The sequence below is a fragment of the Haemorhous mexicanus genome, chromosome 19 (genome assembly GCF_027477595.1).
Source record: "Haemorhous mexicanus isolate bHaeMex1 chromosome 19, bHaeMex1.pri, whole genome shotgun sequence".
Taxonomy (NCBI): domain Eukaryota; kingdom Metazoa; phylum Chordata; class Aves; order Passeriformes; family Fringillidae; genus Haemorhous; species Haemorhous mexicanus.
In genome coordinates this window covers 6,205,311-6,219,736 of record NC_082359.1, presented here as the reverse complement: position 1 = coordinate 6,219,736, position 14,426 = coordinate 6,205,311, and the positions used below count along the sequence as shown (strand labels likewise).

The following is a 14,426-nucleotide window of genomic DNA, read 5'->3' as shown; positions in this document are numbered from 1 at the left end:
GCCGCCAGCCAATCGCCGCGCGCCCTCGCGCCCGCGCGCGCGCGCCCCCTGCGCCCGGCCCCGCCCCTCTCGGGGAGGGCGGGCAGAAGTGGCGCGCGCCCCTCCTCTCCGTCGCCCCCGGCTTTGTGGAGGAGGGAACGGGCTCGGGGCGGGGTCGGGGCCGGAGCGCGGGCGAGGAGGCGTGTTGGGGGAGTTGGCTCCGCCCCCCGTTTGCCCCGCCCCCGCCGGCCGTTGTGCGCGCGGCGGGGCGGGGGGAGGGGGGAGCGCGCGTGCCGCTGGGCGCGTGCCGCGAGCGCCCCCCTCCCCTTCAGCCCCCCTCGCGGCGGGGTCGGGCGCGCGGCGGCGCGCGGCGGGAAACGGGCGGCGCGCGCTCGCTGAGGGCTGAGGCGGGCCTGGTCCTGAGGGGAGAAGCGGCGGGACGGGAGCGGGAATGGAACGAACGCCAGGTAATAAAACCCTGCCGAAGCAGCCGCCTCAGTTTACGGTTTCATCGCCGGGTGAAAGTGCTGCAATCGGTTAATGGTGGATTGCTCAGAGTGCGTTTTCACACCAGAAAGCGTTTGTCCTCCGCGTTTCTGCAGGAGTTAGTAAAACCCTGGGAGGTGGCACTGGTCTGGTAAAACTTAAGTGCTGTAGAAAAAACATTGGGGAAAAAAAGGCCACTTAGAGGCTGAAAGACAAAGAGGATCGGTTGGAGCACTTGATTCCAGAGAGACAGTTTGGAGAAAGCTTATTGCTTATAGAGAAAAAATACACAGGTTTTATGGTGTAAAAGAACAATTTTCAACATTAGGGAGCCAAAACACAACTCACATACGAGTAGTTTCCCAAGTATTTAAAGTCTGTTGGCAGTGATCGTGTTTTTCTTTAAAAAGTCCATAAAAGCCATCCCCTGGTTTATTTTGGCTGTACCCTTCTTATTTCCACGGACAAAGAGTGTAGGGACACGAACTGCTGGAGCCTGTGACGAAGTTGTCATTTACACTGTACCCGCAGGCAGGGCTCGGCTGTCATGCTACGAACACACACCTTCAATAACACGTTTGCCATTTCCTTTTCTTGTCAGTCCTGACATATTCTTATTTTTTCCATAATCTTTACCAAGTGGTTTGTTTTCTTTACCCAAGGGCCTTTGGTACTTTGTGGAATACTAGAGAGAGGGAATCCATTACAGTTCAGCTAGTGGCTATGATCAATAAATCATGTGATAGTTGATTTTATTCTGCCTATCCATTTTTAAATGTAATTCAAATGTTGATATTTTATTATAATACAATCAGGTGTTTTGTCATATCCTTTTTCCTTCTTAATGGCAAATTAACAGCCAGTTTGGAACAAAAAAGCCATGCTTGCAGAGTAAAGAAGAAATATGCTATGTTGAAACAGCAGGACACAAAAATCTAGGAGAGTATTTCCAGTAGGGCTTTTATTGCAATTTTTCCATCATCTCTCTAGCTCTGGTGCTGGTAGCTGTAGTCTTGTAAAAACAGGGGAAAGGTGATAATCCCTTGGATTTACTTAGCTACACTTCAGAGTGCACCAAATCCAGGTTCCTAATCCAGTTCCCACAAGATGAGTTAGATGAGGAAAAAGCTAAAGATGAACAAGATAATAATTGGAACAGAAAAAGAAGCAAGGATGCAGCATAGTTTGATAGAGAAATTACATGGAATCTGATACAGTGCGCATTTAACAATGAGCAGAAAGTCACGGTACAAGCAGTGTTGATCTCTGAATCGTCCTCCCAGCCCACACAGGGAGGTGTCAGTCCAGCTAAGCCGTGACTGACCCGTCTGGTCTGGCTGAAACCAACCGTGGCAGTCATGACTTACATGGCCTGGCATCTCCCTGCTTCCCTGGGCTGCTGGCAGAGCTTCACACAGCCTGGGGCCTAGGGGCAGTGATGTCACAATGTCACCCTTGCACCGGCCTTCAGTGCTGCACGGCTCCTCGAGCTGGAGTGCAGCAAATGCTGCCATGCCCCTCACGCTCTCTGGAGTCCTGAGTGATTTTGAACTCTGATTCAGTACAAACTCAAAGTCAAACCTGGCACTGGTGATGCTGCTGTGTCTGCTTTTCTGCGGCCATGAACGCAACATCAGGGTTCTCTCTTCTGTTTACCTCAAGAGACCTGCTGCAATCTTGGTTTAGGTGTTAGGAACTGACCAGGTTGCACAGAATTGGGGATTAAAGTTTACACGATGAATAAAAAAAGACCAGCAATCCAGTGCAGAAAGTAGAAATGACTCTCCTTTTCAGAGATGACAAGATGGACAAGGGGGAGAAAGAAGTGTCTGTCATTCAGCAAGGACAGCAAAGAATCCTGAAAGCTGAACAGTGTTTCCATTGTTTTAACACAAGCTCTGCTTCTCCACTGAAAGATCCAAATGACAAGGACACTGAGGGTTTCTTTCTCTTCGCTGTTTGTTTCCCTAGTAACAAATACACAAGCTGCACTGTTAGATACCATCCTTTCATCCTTTTCTCTTTTTTTTTTTTTTTTGAAGATAAAGACATGTCAAGGATGTCGTCAGTGGCAGCAGGTTAAGGTTGCTTGTACGAATGAACCTGCAATACAGCACAATGCATTTGAGGTCACTGCATGTAGTCAGAGGCTGAGACTGTGAAATAAAAAGCATGGAAGAAATGATGGAAGTAGTGATGCATCTCAATGTTTGCATCATTACTTCCTTTGCTTCTTTAGGATATGTTAAGTCTCAAAAGTTTGGAGGCTTTAACCAAATTTAAAAATCAATTGGTCTTAGAATTTCAAGCACTGGATTCTCTGTGTTAGCTGAAAGAAAACCACTGAAAGAAGGAAAGACTATTTTTTAAAAGTAATTTAACTACTTTCCTATATGCTTGCCATTAAATGCATGCTTAGTAAAAAAAAAAAAAAAATCTGATCTTGTGTTCTCAGTTACTCAGGTTTGTAAAGTTGTGTTCTCCAAAGTTCTCCATGGAAAAGAAAAATGCATCTTTTTTCTTGTGACATGGCAGCAACTGGTCTAAATAGTGTAATGTAGAAATAACTGACAAAATTAATATCAAACTTCTTATTATATATTTGAAAATACAACATTATGCATTAATTGTATACCAGCTTTTTGCTAGGACATAAGTTACACTGGTATTTGTCACAGTGTATTTTAGTTACTTGTCTGGAACTGCCTGTGTAGGGAGGTATTTTAGGTGAACAAATACATTCCTTTCATTTGGGATGCTTTCTGAAATCAGTACAACTATTAAATTGCACCACTTATGCCAACACAAAATCTGCAAGTCCCGAAAAGATGCAGAGAAGCTGCATCTCCAGTGGATCAGGGAATCTGAAGGGATGTGATCAGCTGTCCTGAAACACTTTGATGTCTCAAGCTTTCATCAAGTGGAGAATAGGCAAAGGAATTTGTTTGGGGGCTATGAATCAAACAAATTTGTATCATGATTTTTATGTGATGTAGACATCTGCTCATATACATATAAATGGATGTGATGGGTAAAAAAGTCAGAATCACCCAGAGCTCCAGATACCTAAATTAGGAGAATATGTGTTCTGTCTATCAGAGGGCTGAAATACACACCACTGGAGGGCAATTTGTCATCTGCAAAATCTGAATTGCTCTGTTAATGCCCACCATCACTGTGGAAGATCTATTTTATCTCTTGTGTGACTTTTGAAATAGCCAAACCAGATGCTAATTAAACTTTTCTAATATTCAGACTGACAGATATACAAGTGTCCTACCTGGAGTAGAGAGGTTCATCAGGGAATTAGCCAGCACACATGCCCTTCAAGCATCAGCATGCTTTAGTAGCTAGGTTAAATTTTATGATCTTTTCCCCTGAATTTATTTTTTAAATTATTTAGTATCAGCTTTTAGTAGAATATCTAGACCTTACTCTACATGACAACAGTAAGTTGAGTTTTGTTTTATACTTCTTTTAGTCTTTAAACAAAAATATAAGGCTCACAAAAGCATCATCATGCTATAAGCACAGTAATGAAAATGGTGATCATAAGAACAAGTGACAGCTGTATTTATAGTTGAAATGTGTTTTTTGTACTAACCAAGCTGTGGAGAGATGAAGTTTTTTCTGTCCTCAAAAGCAGAGGCAGCTTCAGGGACTGTGACCACACTGTGTAAGTGGGGAAACCTGGTTGTGTCTCCATTTCTTTATGGCTTTGCTTGTTGGCTTTGTGAAAGTTGGTCAAGAGACTCAAGAGCAGAACAGACAATTGCAGTGTGTAAATACCTGTGTGTATCTCTAAAACTTACAACACTGTTTTTCTAATGGGAGAATTTGTAACTGCTCCATTTGTGTTTATATCTGGCATAATCAATTACAACCTCTGGAACAGCAGGATTCACAGATCCTGTCTGTTAGTTCTGTAACTTCCCCTCATCTGTGAAAAATAAGCAGAAGTTCTTTTAAGCTATCTCAGGCTCCTTTGCAAAGGGTGATGTCTAGAGCATCTCCAGAGACATAAAAGACAGAACTGTTCTAACCCCTCCCTGACAGTGGCTGGGTGATTCTGAATGCAGAGAGGGCTGGAGGCTCTGCCTCCAGCATGAAACATTGAGATTGTAGACAAGGAGCAGACTGCATTTAACCAGGAGACTGAAAACAGCATCATCAGTTTTGCAGCTGTTCACTCCTGGTAAGTAAATTACACAGTACAGTGGAATATTTAGCATGCAAACAGGAGTGGCAACACAGTAAACCAGCACAACAACACGTAGAAACTAATTGCACTTGATGAGTACCATAGCATTTAAATCCCAAAATCAGATGCTAGCAGGGATTGAGTGTATTTAGCAGAAGAGAAAGCAGAAGATGTGTTTTTGTGAGGGAAAAGGAAAAGGTAGTAGAATAAAGAGAACTACATAAGCTTTTCAATGTATGCATACATGTTAAAAACTCCACCCTAATGTAGGATTATCATATATTTCATGCAGCTATCAGCTCCCTGGCTGACTATTGGCCAGCTGTTGCTTATCTGGGAAGTTAAATTTGTGTTTTGTGAGCCATAGAAAAGCAGAGATTAAATTTCTGTTGATATGTGTTTTGTAGAAACACATTCTGCATATGCTTGCCTATATACGCAGAATAGTTGGCTAGAGGCAGGGATTCAAGCTTTTTCTGTGTTGGGATTGTTCAGTTTCCTTTTTTTTCCCCTTTCTTCTAAGAGATGTGTTTCTCATCTTAAAATCCAGACTTGTATTTCCATCTTCATTTTCTATCCTGCCCAGATTAGGGCATCCAGCACAAGCATATTCAGTCATTTCACAGATAAATAGAGCCAGAGGATTATTGTAATCATGTGCTACAACTCACCGTGGGACAGAGCCATGTGACTGGTGATATTACTTGTCATTTAAGCAGAACATCCCTTAGGAAAACATGCCTCAGAACATCCTGTCTCCACAAATTGTTAATGCCTTGTTCCAGTCATTAATTACTCTCATTGACATATATATATCTATCTTATTTCTCCCTTGAATGTATTTGATTTTACCTTTCAGCTGCTGTTTTCTCTGTCTCTGTAAGATGGAGGAGACTGTAGGACTCACTATAGGCATGAGAGCATCCCTTAAAGTAATAGCATTTGATAAACCACATTTTTCAGTTTCTAGGTTGTTTCTATATCTCTTATCAGATCCTTTTCCAAGGTATCAAATGATTTCTTGAGCTGTGATTCCAGCAATGGATTCAAGCAGGGGACTATTCTTTTCCTGTTCAGATGATCATATCTATCTGTGCAATTAATTGCCAGTTCAACTGATTCATTATTGGGATCCCCAAAGGCATTTCAGAATTGTTGTTCCCATTTCAGAACCAGGAATATCTTATTATAAGGGGCAAGCAAACCCAAAGTTAGTTAATTGATGGTAAAAATCTTTTCAACTTGTGTTTTCTTGTGAATCAGACTAGACATACAATACAAATTAAAAGCTTGGCCACATTCAGAAGGCATCTGCTATCAGGAATGACCAGCAGGTCACCTGGAGTTTTTCACAGAAGGTGAATTTCATTTTGTTTCAGAGGTGAATTACAGATTTCCATAGCAAAGCAATACTCTAGGAAAAATTAAATTGGAACCAATTTTGATTAGAACTGACTTCCTGTGGTAGCCAGCCTATTGTTTTCAGGGCAAAATGCAACAGGGCATCAAATTATTCTCTGGAATTATATGAAGACAGATACTAAAGAGCTGATTCTTTTTGCAATGTTGAGATAAATATACAAAGTAAAGAGTGATGTTGGCCAGGGAAATTTTCTGAGAAGGACAAAAATAAAAGCTTTTATTGTAATTCATATGAGTCTAGAGTAACTTTGAATGAGAAGGAGACTGAAGAGAAGAACAGTAATAACAAGAAAAAACAGATGATCTGTGACTATCAGAGCACAGGGTTACTGTAACTTGACACTTGACACATATTCTTTTTAGTAACTTATCTACAAAGTGTCTACAAAGATTGCTGGAAGGAGGAGATACAAAGCAACCCCTGTCTTCCTTCTCTTCACACTCGGGTTTTTAAATTCACTGTGGCAATTGCTAGAGCTGCCTCTGCTGATTTATTATTTGTATTGATACACCTGATTCTGAAAGATTAACTCAAAGGCCTTATTTGTCATCCTGTAATTTTTCCCTTCTCTTAATCTTTCCTTCTTTTTTTCCCTTAGGTCATTTAATTCCATAAACCCCTGGAGAATGCAACCGAGTCTAAAGACTAGTTTTATTTAGACTCAAGAAAAAGCATCACTGATTTTTATGTTTTGTGATCAGATTACCTGTACATTTCATTTGTAGGTTAGAACAAGCTATATATGATTTCTGTATCATAAATACTAGATATTTCTGATTTTTGTTTTCTGCAATGGATTTTTATTTTCTCTAAGGCTATCTCAGTAACTGAGAAGTGACCAATCCTATTCAAACCGCTGGAGGATTTAGAGAAAAAACAGCCTAACACTTTGTCCCACTGGGAAGGTGTGCCTGGTACTGAGGTGGCTCCATCTTGTGGCTGAACCTGCATTGATTCTTCATAACAGGCTGACCCTTCTTGCCAGCATTCTTATATAAATATTGATAAATAAGTGTGTGAACTTCCTTTATAACTTTTAGGACAAATGGCTCAAATTTTTCTGGTTATAGAGAAATAGGGACACAGGTTGAAGACAAGACTGGCCGAAGCAAGCATTGCCCAGTTCCCTGTGTAGCAATGTCAATCACAGTGTTTGGTTACATTCTCTGCTTACTGTCAGAGGAACCTCAGCCAGGCAGGGGGAGAACAAGCAAATACCAGCTTCACTTGTTGATTCCAACCTGCACTAATGTTGCTGTTCATTATTAACTTGCTGTGGCCAGCAAAGCAATTCACCATTTACCTTCAAGAGTGGCCTCGAGTTTCTACCAAAACATAAACACAGATCAGTGCAGTTTATTTTGGCAGCATTCTTTTTTTCTAAAACAAATATTTTTCAAGTGGTTGTCATTAAATAAAATGTTAGCATTTGAATGAAAGAAAAAAGCAGATACCTTCCAATTAACCTTTTCCTGCCATCCCTGAACTGTGTTCAGTAAATGCTTCGATTTCACTGCTCAACCACCCAAACCATGAACTGAGCATAGGAAAGGACAAAACACACAGCAGGAATTACACAAGGCTGCCAACACCCTGGCTCACTGACCACAGGGCTCAGCTAGTGCCTGCTTCATGTCCCAGTTATGTAAGTTCATGTTTTGGTGTATAGCACAACTAGGTGTTTTCTTCAGACTGCAGAAAAGTAAATAGCTCACTTTTAGCACCTTCAGTGTTGGCAGCAGGAAGGCAGGGAGCTGCCAGGGCATGCTGGATGTTCTGTTCTGTTGTGTATCAGCTTGTGTGTTACAGGATAGAGCTTCTAACAGGATAGAGCTTCTTTCACAGTAGAAATGGAATTCATCTCTAAAGATATTGCCACAGTTGCAAGATTACAGAGATCAAGAGAATACAAATTACAATTGCAGAGCCTGGTAGAGGGCTGGTTACTGGGTACCAGGCAGGATAAGACTGGCTGCACCCATATTTTGGCAGTGTTACTAGGAAAGACACATCCCCTGATCCACACGATGTGAAAACAAAGCAAGTGCCTGTTTCCAAGGAGTCACAAGCCCCAGCAAAATATGCATGGCAAGAAAAGTCTCTCTTGCTATGTCACACAGAGCATCCACGATATCAAAGCTTGAGTGCCAAAGCAGCTTTACCTTGTATTGTTGTTGCTGCAGGCCCCCAGCTGGGGAATAATTAGCATTGACTCCATGATTCTCAGAAGGCTGATCAATCTCTTTATTATACTATACTTATTAAGAAACCCATCCCCCTTACAGTCACTGGTGAACCCCATTGGTCCTTCAATCTAAACACCATCACCATTGGCCAATTAAGGAAACCCTTTGGTAAACAAATATCCATAACACATTCCACATGTTCACAACAACAGGTGCAGCAAGTGAAGATAAGAATTGTTTATCATTCTTTTCTCTGAGCTTCTCACAGCCTTTCCCAGGACAATGCCTGGGAAAGTTGTGCATTGCTCTCTGTGGCCAGAGAGCTCCTGGCACACAATGTAGCTGCCAATCTGGAAAACATTCTATATCTAAAATTCCATTTTGTATTCCCTGCAGACATGCTCAGAAATCTGAAAATAAGTGCAGATTTGCAAGACTGCCACAGTGAGTTAATAGCGCCAAAGTCTCTCTCTGCTGCACATCATACCCGTTGCATAAAGCAAATCCACTCAGAGCTGCACTACAGTTTTATGTGAAGGACTCCTTGCTAGAATTTGTACCAAGAAAAAAATCTTGGCATTAAGTGTGCCATTTGGTCAGGATGTCCTTTGCACACAGGACATACCTGCTGTGCTCTGCTGTGCCACACAGCTGCTGAATGCTCTCTCTGCTCTGCTCTGGTAGTCACATGTCTGTCAGAATGTTTGCTGAGCCTGGCACAGGCACTGCTGCAGCCTGTGGCCCAGGGAGGCAGTGCAGGAGAGGAACAGGCTGGCCAGGCTGCTGCAGCCACAGCATGATCAGTGTTTGAAATGACTGGAACAAGGGTGGGAGGAAGCCATAAAAGGCTCTCTTACATCTGCTTGAGACAGCAGCATCCAGCACTGCACATAAAAGTTACCAGGCATGTGTCACAGAATGTAACAACAATTACTTTTAAATAAAGGCAGAGGTACTGCTGCTGCTTCATGTTCTGGAGTGTGCCAGGTTAGAAGGTTGTTGTCTGGTAACAGAGGGGTGAAATGCAAATACTGCAATTCCATCTCAGCTGGTATCTAAGCTCTAGAGAGGCCAGTGCTCAGGTGGATCTTACCTGCACCAGCTGGGGATTACATCTTCAACATCCTTCTCTATATCCATCTATTCCAGAAAAGTAGTGCTGATGTTGGCGTGCCATGCAAAGGAACTGTCACAGGTACCTTTGTCCTGTGCTTTTCTGAAACCCACTTTGCATCCTAGGTTTTGGTTTTGTATTCCTGGGTATCCTTGAGAAGACCCTGCTCTGCCAGAGATATCCACATTTCAGTGCCCTGCTGGGGTATCTTAAACTTTTAGGTTCTAAAAAAAAGTCACCTGAGACCTCTGGATGGCTCAGGGGGCACAGGACACAACCAACCCAGCTGCTCTGGCAGGAGTGCACAAGCACAAGTCAACATAACTCACATTTGATCAAGAAACTGACACTTGCTCTTGTGTGAGCTAAAGAATTATAGAGCAGAGCAGACAGCATTAACTGTGTGAGCAGGGTGCAAAGCAGGGCATGGAAACTGACAGAAAAGCTATTGCAACCAGCAAAATCCCCTGAGCACCAGTATCCAGAAACTTCCTGTTAGACACTTTGCTGCTGCTGCTACAAACAAGATTCTGCAACCCCTTGGATATTGTTACAAGAGAGAAATGTGTCATCTTAGCTGGGGGTATAAAACACACCCACAGGCTGGTGAAGTTAGTTTTTCATGTTACAAGCTATAATACTGTTCTCTCAGTCCTCTGTCTTGAATTGTTCTTTTGATATTTCTGCCAGTATGTATGGAATGGGTGGATGGGAACAGAGATGAGAAGAACAGATTGTACAAAGTTTGACAATCATAACCAGAATAATCATAAGCATTAATATTCATATTAAGTTCCCAGTGCCTCACCTTGCTTCTGTGCTTCATTCCCTAGCACGGTGGTGTGCTATTTTTTTGTAGGTGGTTGGACTTGCTTGGACCCACACCAGAAATAGGGAAAAAAAGGGAAGAATGATCAAATCAGTCCCAGGCAAAAAAAATTGTCTTTAAATCCTCATTTCTACTGCCTTGACCAGTCATACTGTACAGCCACTGTGAGACTCAGAGTGCTTTAAAATAATACAACTAAACAACCAAACCCCAAACAAAAAGAACCCCCAAACAACCTACCACATAAAAATATAAATTATTCATTTAAGTTTCAGAGATATGTTTATGTTGTACCTTGTCATAGGTTAGCTTTTGACAAACACTGGAGCTCTAAATGTAGAAGACTTATCTGATATTTTTCTAGACAGTTTGGGTATTATTATAAATTCTGCTGTTTAATGATGGCAGTCGAGTGCCGTCAGCAGGGTTTTTATGTGTATATCGCAGTTCATGGCAGCTTTCCCCCAGCAGATGGCACGAGCACAGCCGTGACCATCCCGACAGCTCTGCAGGACCGGGCTAGGCAGGAACGCTTTGCAGCACAGAGCTCTGAGCCACGCTTTCTCATTTCCTTCAAAGCTTTTAACAGAGGCAAGGTTTCTACTACGAGGCTGAATAAAAAGTGTCATTACGTCATTTCTAGGGCCAGTTTTGTCTCTGTTGTTTTTGATTTCTGGAGACTAGATCACCATGGCCGAAAAATTTGATCCACAGACAAAATGAATAGCAAACATTACACAAAATGGGGTTTGATTTGTAGAAAGTACGTGAAAAATCCAAAACGTGCAAGGCGGTACAAGACTGAAAGCTCAGCCTGGGAGCAGGAACAGCACAATCTGTGGGAGTGCCAGGAAGGGCAGCCTGGGCAGCAAGGAGGGGCTCAGCCTTTGCATCTGCTCTGTACAAACGGGGATCATCCTTCTCTGCGATGTCTTCCAGTCAAAACAGAAAAAAAGATGTGAGGGGTAGCCCCCATTATACCCTACACCCAACGTGACTGAAGTAGGGGTGAAAGTGATTAAAGGATAAATTCCATGCCTAAACCTGACTTGATCACTGTATTTCTTAAAAACAGCAAAATGTAGCCGTATACGGTACTGGCAAGTATGAACTAAAGATCTACTTCTCCCCTCCCTTGAGCAGGTCCTCTTCAGCTCCATGCAGCCCAGAGGTGTCCAGGTCACCACATCTGCACTGTCAGTGGGTGTTGGGCTGGGTGACCTTCAGAGGTTCCTTCCAACAGGATTTTTCTATGGCTGCCTTCAGGAGCTTGGCTACATTTGACAAGAGGAACATCTAATGGCACTGAATTACAGAAAGTTCTTGAGATGGGCTGCCTGTTATCCAGGAAGGCCATGCATTCATCTGACCTCAGCACAGCCTTTAAAGTGTAGGACTAAAGAAAAGAGTAAAACAACGAGAAAATAAATTATTGCACAAGACAACAAATGGAAACAAAATCATTGCAAGAAGATACCAGACAGGACACCTCTGGCAGTGCCCATCACTTCCTGAGGGAGTACTGGCTACTGGGTGAATCCAGTTTTGGGACTGGTTTAAGAAAATCAGCATGGCATTGGAAAACCCACCCAGCAGTATTGTAGCAGCTGCTGATTAGCAAGCCCTGGAAAGTGGCAGCCCATGGTGTAGTCTCCAGCAAGGTATAGGAATTGTGCTCATAGGAAGAGCTGTTTCCCTCAAGCTTTTCAGAAATTAGTTAGCTCTTCACTGCCTGAGTAGGTGCAAAGGGTTTACAGGTGTATTTATTATCCCTAAACAGGCTATAGGAAGAGTTTTTAATTTTTACTAGTTTACCTGAAGATTCTTTTATTCCAAGGCTTCACGACCTCTGCTCCAAAGTCTAGCACAGTTAGCAAGCAGGAGTAAGACAGATCGCTGAAAGGCAATCACTTCTTTTCACGGTGAAAATTACCAAATATTCCAATGATTCATACTTTCAAGTAAAACCAAAATATACACATGCAAAATTTCAGTAATTGAACATCAACATGTCATCATGAATTCATTCTCAGTACCACTGAATGCCAAGACAATTCTTGAATATCCTGAAATGAGCACCTTAAGAGCTGAAATAGACTCACCTGCTTAATTAATTGCTACCTTTGTTTGATAAGGAGTGTGGCAATTTGCAGATAGCAATATTTATACAAGAAATGCCAGGGGTTTCATTGTGCTGCCCACCTCTCTACCCACCAAACCCACCTGGATTATAATCACCACCTTCAGACAACGCCTGTTGCACACACAAATTTCATTCATTCAAGTGCATTGATTTGGAGATATTTTTGCTTCCTAGTTTCTTTTTCCCCCCCAAGATTTATTTCAGTAGCTATTACAGACATGGCATTTTATTCTGAGAAGGATTGTATTTGTATTTATTCTTCGAGCTAAGTGCTTTGTTTAATATGCTTGTTGTAAATAAACTCTATTACCCCTTGTGGTAAAAGACCACAAGTTCCTGCTCTGAGAAACTGTTAAGTGAAATTGTTTCCAGATAAATGTTTCCACGTGGTATTTGCCTCTTAATTCACTTAAATACCTTTGAAAGACTCAGGCTCCCAAGGACTGTATGTAACAGTTGCAGGGAAGGAGGTTTAAAGGGAAGAAAGCAGTGAAGAATTACAGAAGCAGTTAAAAGTAGGAAAGCAGAATTGTTGTCAACTCCAAAAAGTGAATTTTTCCTGCATACACGAAAGATAGCTAATTGGAGCCTCAGGTAGCTGGGAATTACAAGCTGCTTCTCTCTTCAGCACTGCAGAAAATCCAGCCATTAGAATATTTCCTAAAAGTATTTCATATTCACCCCCCAAATAAAAGACATGAAACCCCTTAAATTTTACCTGCTGCTGCACTGCCTGATGACATGCCTTCCACAACACATGGACACATGCTTTCATGAGGACAAATTGTTCTGAAGGGCTTCACACCTGGCCTTCATTCCACCTCCTCGGGACCGATTTCTAGGAGAGGGAGCACTGCTCCTGAGCACATCTCCCAGCATTCCTGCTGTCCCTGTGCTCCAGCCCAGCCACGCTGCCTCTGCTGCTCCCCTGCCGGCCTCCACACCTGCAGAGAGCGCAGCAGAGCAACACATCTGGATTTTAAACTAAAGCACAGCACTTGGTGTTCTCCACAGAGGTCAGACCTCTTCCACTCTTCCGCCCTTCTCTCCTTGGATGGGAGACAGGGGACAGCCACAGGCTCCAAGGACACAACGCCGCAGCAACAGCTTCCTCATCAGCTTCCCACTGTAAATAACCCTGTGCTCTCTCATTATACAAATGGTTAGAGGTATTTACATTAAATGGTATTATTGCTCCACTAACAGTCTGACAGAAGGGTTGATTTGCTGTCAGCTGGCAAATAATGTGGCAATGTTCCTGCCTAGGAACAATTGCTGTCAATGCTAGAGTTGCCTGGAACTTGTTAATAGGACCAGATTGCTGTGGAGGCTGGTCAGCAAAAGGTTCCTCATACAAAGCACAGGCTCAGCCTTTCTAATCCCCAAGTGATCCTCCAGGGAAGTGCATGAGGACTGGCAGCTAAGGCAGTGTCACACGTGTACAGAGCAGCACCACAAATAACTTGACTGTGCGTTTCCAGTAATTTTATTTACAAGTTACCATGACACCTGTAGTACTACAGTTTTTATAACACCATTAGCAGTAAAGTAAGTCACATCTAAGCAGAGTAGGAAGCAGCAGAGAAAAATGTGCACAAGAGAATGCAGAAAGGCTATTTAGCTATAACTGAAAGTAAGGATTTTTCTACAGACTTAGAAAGCAAGAAGGAATATATGTTGAGAAGAACAAGCTCTTCAGCCCTCTTATTTCTACAGTATGAAATTTTTTGCACAGTGACAATTTAGTATAATGAGTACTACACTAGCAGTCAAATGCAAGTGATAGGGAGAAAACTGTCTTAATATCTTGCCCTTTTGAGCATCCAGAAATTAAACCCAAAGCTTCCCTTTGGACGGAGTTATCCAGGGCTGGTTTACTTGCTGAGCCAGTAGTGCAGAATTGCTGCTGGGGGGCAGGAGGGAACAAAACTTATGACTAGAGAGTTCCCAAGCATTGCATATTGCCTGTGAGGTCTTATCTGGTCTTAAGGAGTTGGTGAGCAAAGCCAGTTGCAGCATTCCACAAGTCTTTTTACAGTGCTGTGCTCTAAAGCTGAGTACAGTT

General features: G+C 42.6%; 1 long non-coding RNA gene across 1 annotated transcript; it reads left to right on the top strand.

The window, feature by feature from the left end:
- The first annotated feature begins 311 nt into the window (after positions 1-311).
- On the top strand, positions 312-12,693 carry LOC132336253 (uncharacterized). Its single transcript, XR_009488832.1, has 2 exons — positions 312-446; positions 11,362-12,693. It is a non-coding gene; the product is annotated as an uncharacterized LOC132336253 (long non-coding RNA).
- The last annotated feature ends 1,733 nt before the right edge of the window (positions 12,694-14,426 follow it).